This window comes from Porites lutea, chromosome 14 (assembly GCF_958299795.1).
Source record: "Porites lutea chromosome 14, jaPorLute2.1, whole genome shotgun sequence".
NCBI classification, from domain to species: domain Eukaryota; kingdom Metazoa; phylum Cnidaria; class Anthozoa; order Scleractinia; family Poritidae; genus Porites; species Porites lutea.
The window spans coordinates 7,345,088-7,364,607 of record NC_133214.1 but is presented as its reverse complement, the minus strand read 5'-3'; the positions used below and the strand labels follow the sequence as shown (position 1 = coordinate 7,364,607).

At 45.9% G+C, this 19,520-nt stretch overlaps 1 pseudogene; it reads right to left on the bottom strand.

The window, feature by feature from the left end:
- Positions 1–14,918: 14,918 nt before the first annotated feature.
- LOC140925016 (uncharacterized) lies at positions 14,919–17,525 on the bottom strand (annotated as a pseudogene).
- Positions 17,526–19,520: the final 1,995 nt, after the last annotated feature.

Sequence of the window (19,520 nt, the reverse complement as noted above, 5' to 3'; positions counted from 1 at the left end):
GTCAAAGACGAATCTCTTTCGTACATCAATACCTCTTTCTTGTCGCGAAGTAGCCAAAACATAACAGAAAGGTAAAATTCTTCGGTGAAGCAGCTCATCCACATGATGTTGGGATTTTTCAGGCAGCTCATCCAAACCATCCAAAATGATTAAAATTTTCTCCTGGTTATGAATGTCCTCCATGAAGTGCAACAATTTCTCTACAGTCTCCTTGTTGATATCTCTGGGCAGAAGTTGTTCTCTTATGGTATCCATGATATTTCCATCAATGTCACGACATTTGAGGAGCAATACAAATTCAAATTTGGGAAAGGAACACTCCGCTGGGATTTTTCCATGAGCCCAGTCATAAGCAAGTTTGAGGCAAAACGTAGTTTTACCGATTCCGGGACTTCCCTCTACTAGCGTCATAACATCCTCACCTTTTTCAAGGGTCTTGAAGATTTCAAATACGTTCACCTGGTCATTTTCTCTCATTAAGTCTGCGTTTCTTCCTTCTGCTGGCGTCAAAACAACCTCAACTTTATCGGGAAAAGTGAAGATGTCGAACGCATTCGCCTCACTTTCGTCCACGTGCAAATCTGAACTTCCACCCGCTAGCGTTGAGAAATCCGCACCTTTAAAAGGAGCATTGAAGAAGTTGAAGACATTCACTCAATCATCTACCGTCTGGATGGCAGATTTTCGTCGTGAAACGATTACAAGTCTCGTATAGACATTCTCTAGGGGTAACTCGATGGTGTTGTCCCAAAGAAGGGGTCTTAACTGAGAGCGCCTTTTGGACAAAAGACATTTCGAGTCTCGCGTCACGCAATCGCACGCGTGAGTTTTTAGTGATCAGATTTCATTTTTTTGATTGACAGTTACTCTGATTTTGTAATTCACACGCGGTCGGGTTTTTGTTGTTGTCATGAGTTGTTATCAGAACATGTAAGTTTTAGGAGCCGTAAAATTAAAACCGTGAGTTTATTTAACCGACGAGATATCGTTTGTTGTCTTCGCAACATTTTTTGGCGACCACGACGGGAGAAACCGAGAGACCGTTTTGAAGAGTTACCGGGAGATTCATTCACCGTACGCAAGCACTGTGGTAAGCTTGAATTTTTGATTTGTGATTTCGCCGCTCAAGATGAATGCCGATGCAGAAGAAACTGGCGGTGAAAATGGTCCGGGAACCGAACAGACCGAAAACAAGGACGATGAAGAGAAACTGGAAAGAGAGAAAGTGTTATTGGATCTGAAAAAACAAAAGAGACTACGAAAAACCGAGATGACAAAAATTCGCCATCACATGGAGAAGCTTTGCATCACGCCGAAGGATTCGCCGAAGGACGTAGGCGCTATTGAGAAAGATATTGAGCAACTTTGGTCGCTTCTGGAAAGCACACTGGAAATACTGGATGAACTGTGTGTTGTTTATTTGAAAAATGGAGAGGAAGCAAATAAACAGGCGTCTATGGAAGAAGGAAAAACGCTGGAATCGGAAATTCAAGCCGCAATTGAAAAGGCACACGAGGCCGTGAAATCACACGCTCAAATTTCTGTCGCGACTGCTTCGCACAGTGAATTTGTCGCTCATTCAAGTCCGCCGATCGTTTTGCAGGGTTCGCTCAACCCAGTTTTGCCTCCAACGCCTTCCCAAAATTCGCACAGCAGTCAAGGAGAAATAAACGTTCCTGAAAGCCCGCAAATCAGTCATTCCGCGAATCATCGCCTGAAGCCATTGAAAGTACCGACGTATGGTGGAGACAAGACGAAATTTGAGGAGTTTTGGGGCTTGTTTGAAAGTCTGGTGGACCAGTCCAAAGAATCAGTCAACCTAAAAATGGCGAGATTGAGGCAGAGCTTGTCCGGCAGCGCGCTGGAAGCGATTCGAGGGCTTGGGGTGTCAGAACCAGAATATGAAGAGGCAAAGGAAATCTTGATAGCCAAGTTCGGCGGTCAGCGGCGGCAACTGCAGGCCTACATGGACCAGCTGGAAAAAATGCCCAAAATGGGAAACAACGACATTCAAGGATTTGAAAAGTTTGCAGATTTAATACGTATTACTGTGGTTAAGCTTAGGGCCGAGGGGCGCGATGGAGAGCTTGGAGAAGGAACACTTCATAGCCTGTTAGTGAAAAAGCTCGCGGAAGTTCAAGTACAAGGGTACAGCCGTTGGCTACAGAAACAGAGCCGGGAGCGATCTGTTGTAAGTTTGAGGGATTGGCTTAAGGAAGAAGTACACATCCGCGTTGAAGCTAAGGAGATGGCGCATGGCTTATCGGTTACAGAGAAATCTGATGGATGGCAACATTCAAATCGAAATCCAAACAATCGAAACAGGCCCAGAAATTTTCACGTCAGATCAGATTTCGCCAGGAGACCACCAGGCTCAGGCCAGCCTACCCGAAAACCGCCGTGTCCGTGCTGTGGTTCCCCGAATCATGGAGTATGGGCCTGCTTGGTTTTCCAACAGAAAAGTTACGATGACAAATGGACACTGGCTAAAGAAAAACGATTGTGTTTCCGGTGTTTAGGTGATGATCACCAGGGAAAGTTCTGTACGAAGTCACAAACCTGCCAAATCAACGGTTGCCGGGGAAATCACCACCGTCTCTTGCATGAGAATCCGCCTGCCACGAACCCACCCATGGGGACTGCTCAACCAATGATCAGCTCTAACAGCTACCCGTCATTTACTCCATGGGAGGGGGCAGTCGGCCCCGTTTTATCACCCGAGGGTGAGGACAGTCGTGCCTCGCGAGCGATGACTACTCACAACCCGAGAAGCCCAAAAGAAGCCTACTCACTGCGTACCGTTCCCGTGTGGGTGAAGGCACAAGGAAAAAAGCTTAAAGTGAATGCAATCCTAGATGATGCCTCAAACGAGACATTCTTGAACGAAGAAGTGGCCGGAGCCCTTGGACTAAAGGAGTCTTATCAAACCGTGAAAGTTCATGTATTGAACAATTCTGTAGAGACGTTTCAGACTATGCCGTTAAAAGTAGAGATCGAAAGTGTTAATGGTCAGTTTACAAAGGAAATTGAAGTTAAGACCTGTCCCCGCAATGTCACTGGAAATTACCAAGTGGAGAATTGGAATGCGAATAAAGGCAAGTGGCCTCACCTTGCACAGTGCGACTTCGCGTCACCAGCAAAAGACGGCTTGGTAGATTTGTTGATCGGTGTTGATAATGCTGACTTGCATTACTCGTTTGCTGATGTACGTGGAAAGGTGGGTGAACCGGTGGCGCGCTTGGGTCCGCTTGGGTGGACTTGTATCGGACCTCCAGATGGTAGAGCGGAGACTGGAACAAGAACGCATACAATTCGAACACTGTTTACAAGGGATGTAGGGCCGGTTAGTGTAGCAGGTGGTTGTTGTGATTTAGATGGAACGCTTAGGAGGTTTTGGGAGATCGAGAGTTATGGAACTGAGCTAAATGACCGAGTCGTGTGTACTGCAGAAGAGAGATTGGCCTTAGAAAGGGTTAGCAGCTCAGTCTGCTACAACGGTGAGAGATACAGTGTTGCTGTGCCGTGGAAAGGACAGAGGCCTCAACTTCCCGATAATCGTCAGATGGCAGAATCCCGTCTTCTCAGCACAGAGAAAAACCTAAAAAAGAGAGAATTTGTTGAGAGAGAGTATAAGAAGACCATCGAGACTTATGTGGAGAAGGGGTACCTGCGTAAAGTCCCAGAAAATGAAGCACCGCCCCCTGAAGTTTGGTACCTACCACACTTTCCGATTGTTAGGATGAGCAAGTCTACAACCAAAGTAAGGATAGTCTTTGACTGTTCCGCCAAATACAAAGGAATCGCTCTTAATGATGTCATTCATGCTGGGCCGAAACTTCAGAGAGAACTCTTTGATGTTCTGATCCGCTTCCGCCGTAACCCGGTTGCCCTTGTCTGTGACATTCAAGAGATGTACCTCCAAATAGAAATTGAGTCTGAAGACCGACCGTTGTTTCGAATCCTGTGGCGAGACGGAGAAACAGGCCGCAACCCAGATGTGTATGAATTCTCTAGAGTTGTTTTCGGGAAGAACTCAGCTCCCTTCGAAGCCCAATTCATCGCCCAGGAGAATGCCAGGCGGCACCAAACCGAGTTCCCATTAGCTGCAGAAACTGTCCTTCAGTCCACCTACATGGATGATTCGTTAGACAGTGTTGAGGAGGACGAGAAAGGAGTCGACCTGTATCACCAGCTTAATGCATTGTGGGCAAAAGCAGGCATGCACGCCCGAAAATGGGTGTCGAATTCAGCAACGGTGATGGCAGCCATACCCGAGGAGGACCGAGCCACAGAAGTGGACATAAAAGACAGTAAGGATACAGTAACGACAACGCTTGGCTTACAGTGGAACAGCACCGATGATTTATTGGCCGTGCCTGCAACACCCGTGACCGAGGGCTACCCAATTACTAAGAGGAGTGTTTTGAAGAAAATTGCAACTGTTTTTGACCCGCTTGGCCTGATAAGCCCTTTCGTCGCACAAGCGAAGATTATGCTCCAAGAACTGTGGAATCGTGGCTATGACTGGGATGAGGAGGTTCAGGACGAAGTGGCTAATCGTCTTCAGGTCTGGTTCTCACAGCTGTCATGCCTAGAAAAGGTCAAGATTCCACGGTGTCTGCAAAACCAGCAACCAGTCAAGTCGAAGGAGGTGGTGACCTTTGTTGATGCCTCAACACAGGCCTATGGAGCTGCCTCCTACTTACGCTGCGAGTATGAAGATGGTACCGTGTCCGCACAGCTGATAGCTTCTAAGAGTAAGGTTGCCCCGCTTACCCCCATGACCGTGCCAAGGCTGGAATTAATGGGAGCCATAGTGGGTTTAAGGTTAACCCAGTCCGTGTCCAGAGTCCTGGAACTACCCGTGAAAGCAGCGTCGTTATTTTCCGACAGTACAGACGTGCTATGGTGGATTCGTGGAAGAGGCCGAGACTTTCGACCCTTTGTGGCAAACCGTATTGGGGAGATACAGATTAGTACTGAACCGGTACAGTGGCAACATGTCTCCACCGACAAAAATCCTGCAGACCTGTGTCCCCGAGGAACGAGCCCAGCTGAGCTTGCTAAATCCGAACTATGGTGGAATGGCCCGGAATGGCTGATGAAGGAGAAAAGTGAGTGGCCTAAGATGGAGTTAGCCGAAAGCCCGAAAGTGATGCCCGAAATGAAGTCGACAACAAAACAGCAACAGGGTTCTACCACCCTCGTGACAGTGCAAGAAAACCAAGCTCAGAGGGACAAGCCAAGTCAGGGTGGCAGTGTTCCAGTCTGGAGATTGAACCCGAAACGCTTCTCAAGTTGGAGCCGACTGGTGAACCTACATGCTAGAGTAAGGAGGGCGCTCCACAACATGTCGAAGAGGGGTCCGCGACAGACCAGCAAAGCATTGTCACCGTGTGAAATAAGAGAAGCTGAGGCAGAGGTGGTGCAATCCTGTCAGCGCGAAGCATTCCCTGATGAATACAAAGCTCTAGTGACCGGGAGACCAATACTGACCAAGAGCCGACTAATGAAGTTGAATCCTGTGTTAGATGAAGAAGGCTGTATCCGTTCAAATGGAAGACTCCAGTTCGCAGAGTACCTGCCTTACGATGTGCGATTTCCAATGATACTGCCTCGAGGACATTGTGTCACGAAGCTCATTGTCAAGCATTATCATGAACAGGCTAACCATACAGCAGGAACCAACTTTGTCTTGTCCCAAATCAACCAGAAGTTTTGGATCATTGCAGCCCGGGAAGAGATCCGAGAGTGGGAGCGAGAGTGCAACATGTGCAAACGAATGCAGAGCAAGACCGCTACACAGATCATGGCACCGATTCCAGGGATCCGTCTTCGCTTTACCTTCCGTCCCTTTGACCAAACAGCCGTTGACTATGCTGGCCCCTTTACAACCGTACAAGGACGAGGTGTGCGCCGACAGAAGAGGTGGCTGTGTTTGTTTACTTGTCTGTCAACCCGTGCGGTCCATTTGGAGGTGGCTTTTGGTTTGGACACCGACAGTTTTCTGAATGCCTTTACACGCTTTACAAGCAGACGGGGAGCGCCAAAGGAAATGATAAGCGACTGTGGGACCAATTTTGTTGGAGCCGTCAACGAACTAAAAGAACTGATCAGTAAGCTGGACCAGGACAAGATTCAGCAAAGCACAGCCAATCGAGGTGTAACATGGAGATTCAACCCCCCCGGGGCACCACACTTTGGTGGCATTCACGAGGCCATGATAAAGTCGGCCAAGAAAGCTATTTACGGAGTAATCGGAACGAGTGACGTAACTGATGAAGAGTTAATTACCGCAGTGACTGGAGTGGAAGGACTGCTCAATGCACGACCGCTCACCTACCAGTCAGCCAACCCCCAGGACATTGTACCGCTGACTCCAAACCACTTCTTACACGGACAGTTGGGCGGTCAATTCGCACCTGAAACCGTTGATACCACCGAGTTCAGTCCACGAAAACGTTGGCGAAAGGTCCAGGAGATAATTTCCCAAGTCTGGAGGAGGTGGCTACAAGAGTACCTTCCTTTGTTAAGCAGAAGGCCAAAGTGGACCGAAGTGGTCAAGGATCTGAAGGTGGATGATGTTGTTCTCGTCCTGGATTCTAAACTGCCAAGAGGACGATGGCCTCTAGGACGCATCATCGAAACTTATACAGGAAGGGATGGCCACATCAGAGTCGCTAAGATCCAATGTGGCGCAAGCACCATCGTTAGACCAATTCATAAACTGGTGCCCTTGCACGAAAGTTAGAACACTGAACATTTCTCGTTGTTATAGTTTTCTGTTTCAATCTTTTATCGAACAATCACACTGATCCTTACCTCCCAGTGTGGGGAGGGGGAAAGGGACAAAAGACATTTCGAGTCTCGCGTCACGCAATCGCACGCGTGAGTTTTTAGTGATCAGATTTCATTTTTTTGATTGACAGTTACTCTGATTTTGTAATTCACACGCGGTCGGGTTTTTGTTGTTGTCATGAGTTGTTATCAGAACATGTAAGTTTTAGGAGCCGTAAAATTAAAACCGTGAGTTTATTTAACCGACGAGATATCGTTTGTTGTCTTCGCAACACCTTTTGTATTCAGCTTTGAGCAATTTCACAATCGACTTGTCCCAAACTGCTAAAAACAAAAAGATCGGGAAATATATGTCAATAAAAAAACCCTAAAAGGCCCATTATTTAAATGGTGTTTGGCCAGTGTTTAACAAAACCGCGTTCTAAGCTATTTCTGCTTGCCAAACGTTTTTATCAAAACACCGTTTATCGCGAACAGTTTCAAAATAACGATAAAGCATAGACTATAACGACAATTGTCTTCTTGAAATAACCCACTAAGGAAGGGATCTGGAGGTCCAAAGCTGTTTTAAACGCGGCCTAAATTAGACTAAACCGGCCCAAAGACTTTATACTACAAACGGATAGAATAATCGTAAGGTCATTTCTATTGTTCTTGCACGTGCGCAAAGCGTAACCTTCGGGGCCGAAGGGACTGGGTTCGATACCTGCTACCTCCCATTTTCTGTTTTATAAAGCATTGTTATGACAAGGAGGATTATGACACTGATCGTTTTTGGGCTTATTAAAATGGTTAAAGGATATTATGTTTGGCCAGATTAATTTAAAATTAATTTTTTAATTAATTTTCCCACGGATAACGCACGGCAAACATATTGGCAATAGAAAACAAACGAATTGACAAAAACAAGGTATGCTGAGTGAAACAAACTATTACATAATTTAAATTTTCTCTTTGGAAAATAATTGTTCTCGTAGCACACGGCGTTAAACGTTCGTGCTTCGGACCATAGGAACCCGTCATTGCCCCTTTTTTCGTACAGACTATTCATTGCCAGTAAGCTCATGTCCCTTCAAAGGAAAACTGTGTGGCATACACTCTCTTGTAAAAACATATCACTTTTAAGGTTCATTTCTCAAAAAATAATGTACAAATCATCTGCGTTCCAAAACGGAACTGACATCGATCTCAATTTTCTGACAAGTGATTGGTTTGTTCATTACACCGCAAATACAAAGGATAAGGAATGTGTTTCGATTTTCAGCAGCCGAGCATCTCACGCAGATCTTCCTAGGGTGTGACGAAGCCCTGAGAAGGTCTGCGTGGGAGGCCGATCTGACTGACAAGAGGCTAGCGATAAATAGTTTCTTACGGTGAAAGTAACGTGACAAAAGCATAAAATGTGGCCTAAATGTGGCCTTGTTTTACTTGTACCTTACGCTAAGCATATCGTGTTACAAAGCATGCTAGAAAAAAAGGGAGTGTGTCAGACGTGAGTATCTCAAGATTTTCTCTCAGTGTAACCGAAGCCACGAAACTATAGCTTCATGATGTCCAGCTACAAAAGGGGACCCAAATAATGAGGCCACTGTCCTGTGCGGCAGAGGAAAGTAAACCAGGCGCAAATGCTTTATTTCAGGAGTCCTTTTGTTTAGGCGATAGGGCTGCGAGAAGAATGGGATTGAGCCAAGTTGAGCGGGCAGGAAGTACTGTCACACTCTTATTTTGTACGCTATGCAGCTTATGAAGCCGCCTTTTAGAAACAAGAGACCAACGACCCAAGACCATCCTAAACTCTCTCATACGTACGTAACGTCATACCAACTCTTACTCTTAATAACCCGGAAACGAACTTTACCTTTCTCTTTCAACAGTTTCGGTTGTTTTGGAGCGGGAACAGGACATGAAGATAACGGCCTTTTGCCTTTTCTCAAAGACCTGGATCTCTTTGCTGTCTTTCCTTCGCCTGCAATTTAATCAGTCATTACTATCACACAATGCTCCTGTGGTGTTATGAAGAGGATATCAAACTAGTTATTATTGTAGAACACTACCCACAATAATATTTTTGGCGATTTTATAAGTCATAGCATTACATCTTGACCAAGTTGGCCCAATATTTTTCAGTTACTATCTATGTCCATCTTTGCCATCCGTAGTAACAGACGACGGGAAACAATTTCAGTGCCTAAATATAGAATTAAATAACAAAACTGGGGCATTATTTTTGGTATTCAACTGAAGAAGACACGTTTTAACGTTTTGAAAAGATAGCAAATAGCGTAACGTAGCCCCTTTAAGCTTATGTCTAAATAACTGTGCCAAGAGATATTTTGCCAATCAACTGAGAGGCCATTATTTTTTAATAATAAAAAAGTATCGTAACGGTACATACACTAACCATTAATCCCGAAAACTGCTTCAAACAGAGGAAATAATTTGAGGGCAGATAGTCTAGCAAAAATTATGGTGACTCAGTACATTTCTTCAGCCCTCCGACTGACAGTGGTAATTTTAGGGATTTCGAGGATTCATGAGCTGCGTACATGCGAAAAAGTATATCCGTTATTAATTACTGCATTTCCATTATCGCGTAAAAATTATCCACCTTTAAGTTAGTAATTAGAAAAATTAAACAAATAGACTAGACTTACGTGATACAGCCCCTTTACAGGCAGGGACAGAGCTTACTTAAAACTCAACAGACAAAGCTCGCCTGTGAAGGGGTTAAGAAATATTTCACCCCTCTTGTAAAACCTGAAATGAATCTCGTTTGTCAACAACTGGCGAAGGTAATCTCTCACAATGATATCGAATTTGGACTCTTTTTAAACATTAGTCTTGTTCAGTGCTTTTTAACATTCCTTGATACTGCATGTACCACCCTGGCAAGTAAAACTCAATAAGCCCTTATTAGAGTACAGTACATTTTCTACAAGAAAAACAAAGATTTGCTCTTGATTGTTCATCTATGATTCAAGAATACCTTTATGAAGACGTTTTTCAGAAGAAGAGGGTTTTTCAACTTGATAGATGACAGCGGTTTTCTTAGATAAATGCTGCTCATCTGTATTGGGACCTACAAAACGATTAGAAACACAATTTTCTTATTCTTTACTTCAAAGCATCAGGTACGGTACAGTTAATTATTACTATTTAAACATCGTCAACTATAACAAAAATAATAAGTTAACTTGTTACAGTTAATTTTAGAAATCAGCGCAACCGATTAGTTAGCTATCTCCTGGCAGAATAGTGAGGTCTGTAGGTTATTGCGTGCACAATGCATGCTTTCAGGCGATGCTGTGTCTGTCCTTCATTTTTTTGAAAACAACGTATAATAAAGCAATTATAAGATTCGGTTTTCGTGGTATCCGGAAAAATCAAGGTCTTGGTAAGTGTTGTCAGCCTTGGCTTTCCGCTCAGCTGATAACACTTTTCTCGACCTTGATTATTCCGGACACCACGAAAACCAGTTTACAATGTAAACATGTTACCTTGAGAAATGGCAAGCATTCGTTCTACAAGTCCATTACAGTGATCCTGCCAGCTGTACATCTCAGCGTACTCTCCTTGAAGAAGCTTCGCCTCTCTCAGTCGCAGCTTCCGTTTTTTCTCCCGAACAGCTCTTATTTCTTTGGCCCAATCTTTTGGATCTTCTGACTTCACCACACAACTTGAACCATACGGAACTTCCTTTAAGGCCTCGCCAACACCAGAGTTCCCACTGACCAACACAGGCAGACCAGCAGATAAAGCCTCAAGGGCGGCTAGACCAAAGCCCTCAGTTCGTGATGGCATTATAACAAGATCTACTTCACAAAACAAATGGGCTAACTGCTCTCTGCTTTCATTAAAACAACGCACAGTTAGTTTGCTGCGATCAATGCCTTGCTTAAGTAATAAATCTTTTACTTTCTCCTCTTCTCCACTTGGAGCTCCAACAAACAAGAGCTTATAGGGCTGTGGCTCGTCTTTCAACTCAGCAATAGCGCGAGCAGCGATGTCATATCCTTTCAGCTGAAAGTCTTCATTATCACCACGTCCAAATACTAAAACACTGAATGTTTTCCTTTCTTCAGTGGCTTGCTTTACATCAGAAAACTCAGAGAAGATGCCTGGGGTAAGGTTGAGAACATCTTGATCTTTTCCACAGGCACGGAGATAACCTGAGAAAGCTTCAGCCAGCTTGGGACCAACTGCTACAACTTGATCAGCTTTTTCACAGAGTTTTACCTCAGCCTGGTGCTTTTTCTCGCCTCTTGAAATGGCATCTGTGTAGGACTTGAACATACCAAGCTCTTCAGGAGCTGTATGAACAACCTGAATCCACTTGCAGTTACAATGACGCTTAATAAACTGCACTTGACGACCAAGAATGGCCCCATGTCCTATCACGCAGTCCACAGCATGGTCGTCTGGCAGAGAGGACAACCAGTCAACTGGGTTGTCATAACCTGCCATTTCCTCTGCTTCAATGAGATGAACATTGTGACTTGCAGCAACTTGTTTATCTTCCTCGCTGCACTTGGGGAGATAAACACTGACCTCCACGCTGGGGTGTTTTGCCAACTGAATGGCCAGCTCTCGGTTGATGGTTGACAAGCCTCCTTTTGTTGATCTCCATTCACTGCTTAACAGAGTTACTCTCAACTTCCGGGAGGAAGTGGAACCTGAACTGTTTTCATGGTCTTCCTGTGATGTAGAGACTGTGCTAGGAAATGATGACAAATCCTGAAAAGGGAGAAGCAAATTTACCAAAGGGTTTTATACATGTAACAAAGGCTTTTTAGTACTGGTAAGCTATAGAAACTGTAATTAAGATGTGAAACTCAAGATTTGTCTTTCCAATCACTCCTGTTAGTGGATCACATAGGAGGTAAAGAAACATTTAGCTAAAGAGAGATAAGCTTATTAGACTATTCATACACATTCATAACTATATTAGTGTCCCTTTTACCATACAAGTCATAGCCTGTGGGCAAGCTCTCCTATTTGGGTGAGCGAATCGAGCCACGCAAGAACACGCGAGTGAGTGGTGAAGCTGCAAGGTGTGTTTACTTTTCACTATATCCCACAAATAGAGAGCTTGCTCGCAGACTATACAAGTCACTATATTTCGACTGCATATAACCGACATAATGTAAAACAGATACTCATATTCCAAGCTTGGTCAACCTGTACATGTGGTATTACACATACATATACAGATATCTCCATAGTTCCAAAAGGAAAATTAGCATTTTGCACACAAACATTTTTTTAAAAAATTAAAACAGTACAATACTGCTAATAAATTCAGTTCCCCTTTTAATGGCTAAGAGCAGCAAGTTTCATTATATGTAATGGAAATCCCACAGTTTTTTTTAAGGGAGAGATGACCTGGCAGTAAAAATGTCAAAGATGAGGTTCTTTCCTTGGAGTGCCTCAACCACAATTTTGCAACTGCTTTGCCTGAGTACCACACTGAAAACTGCCCATTTCATTTCTTGAGAGTGATCAGCAAACTCATCAGTTTTTCACTCAGCATTTCATTAGAATATACAGATACTTAAAACAAGCCAGTGGGCCCCCACAGCAAGAGATTATCTTCATTCCAAGAGCATGAAGCCCTAGGGAGTTTTACCCCCCACCCCCACCAGGATAGGATATGCTCTATGTAGTTGATCACAACTTTGCTCCCTGCAATATGCTGTCAGTAAACACAAAATCAAAGAACTAAGAGGGGAGAGGTAATATAAAAGACAGTTTCTTGTCTAAGAGAATCAAGTGAAGCACAGAAAGGGCTCAAATCAGTCCTCCGCTAATCCAGAGTCTGCAGCCCTGCCAACCCCTGGAGATTCATATATCACCAACCAGCCCTCAAATTTGTTCTTGAATCAGTCAGAAAGAGAGAGATTGTTGCCAACTTTCACAGGTCAGGTGACCAGTTGCCTCAGTCTGACATGACTGGGGTCCTTAACAGGTGCGAGTCTAATATGATCACACAGATAATTTTCTTTTTTCAGTTATTGATATTTGCACAAATACTAGCAGTAACAAACAGTTAGGAAGTGCGAGCCGTGAACATTTACCTTATAGTTGTGATTGATTGAATCGCTTTCATAAAACGGTGGAACCTCTCCTTTGGGACACCTCTATTCAAGGGACACCTTCATTCAGGGGACACAAAATTTGGTCCAAGAAAATAATCTTTGCATTCAGGGGACAGTTCCCTTAGCAATCAAAAAGTGACTGACCACAAATTAAAGAGGGTTGATATTTTTAAGTGTACACTTATCACAATTATGGAAGCTTTCACAAACTGCACTATCTCACTTAAATCAATCTATAACTAGACTTGCCAAAAGGTGAATTCACTGGGCTGCTTCTGCTGTTAAACGACTAGACAGAAATATTGTATTGTATGAAATCGAGAAGTTTACTAAAACAGACAGCCAACTGCCCATTGATCTCGACCCATGGGCCTCATTGATTACACTGAGACGATCCTAATTTGCAGTCTACAGTGTACTTGAAAACCGTTTTCATGTTAAACGCATTATTTTTTCCACAAGATAAAAGATACTCAGCTTTAAGATTTTTCTCTTGGTATTTTTCTCTAACTGAAAAGAATAAAATCCTTTGCATGTTGTGACCTAATGTAAATATATGAAACGGTCAATAACATATTTTTTTAACGTGATACTAATTTGAGTTAACATTTCGCTCAAGTTCGCCTTTTGTGTCACCATGACTAACTTCTCTTCATGGCAGAACATTATGCCACTTTACAACTCCTCCGAAGTTTTTGTGCCAGCTAAACAATATTGAAACACTATTCACAGTCCTTGGATAATAAAAAGACTGAAGACTGAACGACGTACTATGTACCCTTGTTTACTTCCGATTACATGTGCATGAACTCTCTCTTTTCAAGCGATTCATCTCAATGCACAATAATCCACCCTTCCCTTATATTAATTTAAACTCATCACAAATAGATGAGCTTGGGAACTGGTGCCTAAAAGGTTAGCGGGGTGCCAGATGCCAAGCTGCAGGGGAGGTATCCATGGCAACCCTGGAACGCGGGAACCACCCAAAAAAGCGCCCGCTAACCGGCACCGTCACACTGAAACAATCAGTGGAAATAACTTACCTGAAAATACTTACCCTGATGACCCAATGCAAAAGAGGGACGGAGGAGAGGGTGCAAGAATCCGCAATGATTCGCACTAGCAAAGCGTTTGATCCGCAAAGATCAGCTGATAACACTGCACGTGTAAAGCAATGAACCTTGAAACCCTGTGAAACCTCTAGAGGCCACCCCAAAGGTCACGTGCCGCAGATGGGGGAGACCGCTGGCAGCATTTGCTGACATTTTAACTTTGCCTAAATGATATTTAGCCACATTTAAACTCATCACAAATAGATGAGCTTGGGAACTGGTGCCTAAAAGGTTAGCGGGGTGCCAGATGCCAAGCTGCAGGGGAGGTATCCATGGCAACCCTGGAACGTGGGAACCACCCAATCAAAACCCTTCTCCTGGTGCTTGGAGAAAGGAGGAACCGCGAACAGGGGTGACATGGTACCTCCGATCCCCAAACTGCCCCCCAAGCACCAGTAACCGAAAACCAAGGTAAAGCTACAACATACCTACAGAAGCTGACATGGCCAAGTCCAAGACCCAGGAACAAGATGCTATAGGAACGAGATACAAGGGCGAAGCAGGCATTGCAAGAACTCCCATCAAGCCCGGCGTCCTTATGTAAAGCTGACAAGCATTGCTGGACAAGCGGCCCATTGATTGAATTAAATGGTCAGGTACTCAATTGCAAGCAGCGACAGTAGCGGCCCCTATGCGAAAGCTATGGCTGGAGAAGTTTCCCGGCACCCCTAGCTGGGGCCATAATCTGTCGATGCCAATCCGTCAAGATGATGTGCAAGAGAGGCTGTCCATTTTGCAACAAAAACAAGGAGCCAGGGCCATCTCTCCTAAGCGCAAGGTAATTCATTACTGCACGAACTGCACAGAGTGGATGCCTGCCCAACGCCAATGTGAATGAAACAGCCCTTCCTAAGTGGATCAGTCTTCGAGCCCTTGATCGTGACGTGCATGCAGGATGGAGGTAAGTGAAGCAGGCATTGCAAGAACTCCCATCAGGCCAACTTGATGAAGAGGGCAGCTAACGCTTCAGCTGGCGTCCTTATGTAAAGCTGATAAGCATTGCTGGACCAGCGGCCCATTGATTGAATTAAATGGTCAGGTACTCCATTGCGAGCAGCGACAGTAGCAGCCCCTATGCGAAAGCTATGGCTGGAGAAGTTTCCCGGCACCCGAGCTGAGGCCATAATCTGTCGGAGCCAATCTGTCAAGGTGTTGCGCGAGAGAGGCTGTCCATTTTGCAACAAAAACAAGGGGCAAGGGGCATCTCCCCTAAGCGCAAGGTAATTCATTACAGCGCGAACTGCACAGAGTGGACGCCTGCCAACGCCAATGTGAATGAAACAGCCCTTCCTAAATGGGTCAGTCTTCGAGCCCTTGATCCTGACGCGCATGCAGGATGGAGCTGAGGGCGAATCCACTGAAATATCCTGGACACCCAAGCGGAGTGACGACGAGAAGCTAGACAAATTGGGAACAGTAAACTCCGACGCGCGAAGAAGGCCAAAATATCCAAGAGAACAAGCTGCCCAGAACATGCAGTGATCCGGGAGGTGAAGATCTAAAGACTGCCAAATAACCAGCATCAGATCATCGGTAATAGGAAGTCGGCTAGACGAAGAAGAACCTTGACAGCGCTTGATACCACGTACTACCCGCTGAAGACGAAGACAATTAATGAGCGGATCAGGGAACCCATGGTCGATGTGGAGAGCTCTAACCCCAGATAAATACACCTTGATAGAAGAATGCTTAATGGTCCTAGCAAGGAAGGTGACAAAAAGGCAAAGCGTCCATTCATCGGCCGGGCAGGGTAACCCTGAGGGATGTAACTTCCCCAGCTGACGACAGAAGGAAATAAACTGTGCTTGGGCAGAAGCATACGAGCGACGGGTAGATGGGGCCAGGCCTTGGGTCAAGAAGGAATAGCATTGCCGCTCTAAGGTGAAGAGGTCAAAGCTGCCAGAAGTTCTGGGGGGATCCACGTAGGATGAGGCTGTGCATCCGGAACCAACTGCCTGAAGTCCTGCCAACGAAAACGAGACAGAGCATCAGCTATCAGATTGTTAACCCCAGGCACATGTCGAGCAGAAAAGGAGAAACTATGACGAGCAGCAGAAAGAAGCAGGCTACGCAGTAACTGCATCAAACTAGGTACTTTCGAGGTCCGGGTGTTTAGAATATGGACCACCGCTTCATTGTCAGAGCGGAACAGAACATGCCTCTTGCACCACATGTGGCCCCATACATGGGCGGCAATGACGACTGGGAAGAGCTCCTTATAAGCAATAGACTGCTGCTGCTGAGAAGGGGCCCAAGAACCCGCAAACCAGTAGCCCTTCAGATAGGCCCCAAAACCAATCGAACCAGCTGTATCGGACGACACTTCGACCCCGGCCTCTGGGACCAGACCCGGGAAAAGCCAAAAACTAACACCATGCCAGTCAGAGAGAAAGTGGTGCCACCACCGGAGGTCCAAATGAAATTCTCTGTTAAGCCGAACTGGGTGATCTCTTCTTCGGAAACAGGACAGAAGGTCAATCATGCGGCGTAAAAAGGTTCTCCCAGGCCAAACCACTTTAGCAGCATGGTGCAGATGTCCAATGAAAGATTCTAGTTCCTGCCTATTGCACCACTTTCGTGGAAGCCACGAAGAGATAAGCTCTTTCAATGCGGACAATTTCTGGGCAGGGAGACGAGCCTCTTGATTAACAGAGTCCAGCTCAATACCAAGGACTACGAGCACAGTCGAGGGGCCAACACACTTGCCTGGGTGAAGAGGCAGGCCCAAACGCTTGCAGACTGCTAGAGCGGTGCGTAAATTGTGGGCACATTGAGAGGACTCAGGGGGGCCCATAGTGATGAAGTCGTCTAGGTAATGAAGCAGATCAGGGATCTGATAGGAGTGCACGAGGATCCACTCCACCAAATCGGCGATCGCATTGAAGATGAATGGAGCTGAACGAAGGCCAAAGGGGAGGGCTAGATCAACATAGTACTGGTTACGCCATTTCATCCCCAGCAGGTGACGGTCGTACGGGTGAACAGGAACATTGCGGTACGCGGACTCAACGTCAAATTTAGCCATGAGGGCCCCTTTCCCCAAGCGAGACACTGAGCGAATAATTTGATCCACAGTGATGTAATGAAGAGTAAACTCATCTGCGCTAATCCCATCATTGACACTAGCCCCCCAAGGGGAAGACAAATCCACAATGAGACGCCATTTGCCTGGTTGGCCCTTTTTCGGAATGACACCAAAACTACTAACTTGGAGGTTTGGGAAGGGGGGGGAATTGAAGGGGCCTGCCACCCTACCCAAAGAAACCTCATTCGCTAAATAAGCATCAATGACAGAGGCATGCTGAGTAGCAGATGGTTTGTTCTTCTTAGCGGACTTGAGCTTATGGGAAGGGGAAAAACCTAATTTAAATCCATGACGAATGCCATCCAGGACAAAGTCAACCTGTGGCCGCTGAGGGTGGAAGCGCAACTCCCATGCAAACTGCTCCGCGACTAAGGGAGTAACTGCTGAAACTGGGGGAAGAGGAGCTGGAAAGGAAACGCAAAGCATACAAAGGTAAATAACTAGCCCCATGGCAAAGAACCCCCACAAACCCCAGAAGAAGGTGTGCAACAAAACGGCTGGGACAGTCAACATAAAACAACTAGCTTTAATCACACCCTAAGAAGTACATGTGGAAGGCCACTACTAGGAGGCAAACTAATTACACAAGAGTACCAAGTAATTTGGGAACAAAAAGAAACTCTTATAAGTCCAGTAAGGTCTGCACTTGAAAATTTAAACGTCCGACCTAAGGCAACCTAACATTGATACAAATGAACACCTGACAACCAACGAATCTGATCGAGTTCACTAGCGCCTAGACTTGCTGCTAGAACGGAGGGGGGAAGCATCAACTGGCCGTTTGGAAGAAGGACGAGACTGGCTTGATGCCTCACCAGGGCACGCTCCAACACGATGCGGGCCAAAGCAACTAGAGCATTTGTGAGCAAAGCGGCACGACGACGAAGGAGCAACACAACGGCCTCGATTCCAAGACTTGCAAATAATGAGCGAAGACGGTGCGCCGCGGGGCTCAGAAAACTCCTCCGAAAGTTCCCCGCGAGAGCGTACCGAAGCCCCAGCTGCATGAAAATTAAACAACTGCACATTGATGGTTGACCAATCTGTGAGGGTCGAGGCCGCAGCGTGTTCCCGAAAAGCCCGGTCATACGCCAACCAAACTCGGCCAGCGAACTGACGGTGAGTCCGGAGAATGAGCAACTGATACTGCATCAAATCCTTCCAGCGATGCGGAAAATGGGAGGATAAAATCAGACAATATATCGAAAAGGCTTCCAACCAACTGGTGATGTCGTCAACGCGTCGCTTGGGCTTTTTTGGAGTTGACGTAAGCACCAGCCGCCCGTCGAACAGCAATTGAGGTTCGGGCTCGTTTAGCACCAAGTTCGAAGAAAGCAGTTCGTGCAACTCGACAAACTTGCCAGCAACGATCTGGCTCACAAGTTTTGCAGGCACCGGTGAAAAGCCGGGGCCCACGACAAAGGGCTGCTGCAAAACAGGCGTCTGGGCCAGCGAAGAAATACCACCGATGCTAGGCGAAGCGGTCACGGCGGCAGAATTGGTAGAAAGCGTAACGGCGGATATCGGTGAGGCAAAAGTAGTAACAAAAGCAGGTACAACAAAATCAGGCCTACCTTGGACCGAGGCAGCGGAAACAGCCGGTGAGACCGACGAAAAACCAACGCCAGAGGCTGCCAAGCTTGAGGCTTGGGCATCGAGTTGACCAGTAGAAGACGAAGACGAACATGAACCAGGAACGCCCCCAGGCGAGGCCGCCATTGGCACGCTTGAAGCAAAACTAGTGGCAGGCGTTGAAGGCAGATTCGAAGTTTGCTCGGCCGCTAGCGCTTGCTTGACAGCACTTACAACGGCGGCCAAAAAAGGCAGGAGAAAGCTGGTCCGACATGGATGATTGAGACGTTGCAGATGGGTCCGTTGAGCCTGTACTAGGCAAACTAGAGTTCGCCGCCGAACTGGACGGGTTGCTTTCCGCAGGAGAAATCATGGCATCAAAAGCCGCCGCTTGGCTGTTACGTGTTGGCCTGGACGACATATCGTAGCAGAATGCTTTCTCGCGACAAACGAAGGGAAGAACAGCAATAAACCGAGCAAGAATCCGCAATGATTCGCACTAGCAAAGCGTTTGATCCGCAAAGATCAGCTGATAACACTGCACGTGTAAAGCAATGAACCTTGAAACCCTGTGAAACCTCTAGAGGCCACCCCAAAGGTCACGAGCCGCAGATGGGGGAGACCGCTGGCAGCATTTGCTCACATTTTAACTTTGCCTAAATGATATTTAGCCACATTAAAACCCTTTGGTTCATTTATATTAATACTGTTTTTTCCCCTCACATTTACTGTATTCGTTCGTATTCAAAACACCTTTACGAAAATAAAGGTCATGTGAGTCATGATATGAGTATTATGTTTCGAGATCAACCAATTATGGGCTTTCCCCAAGTTCCCATTTTGCGGTGGCTTCAGTTT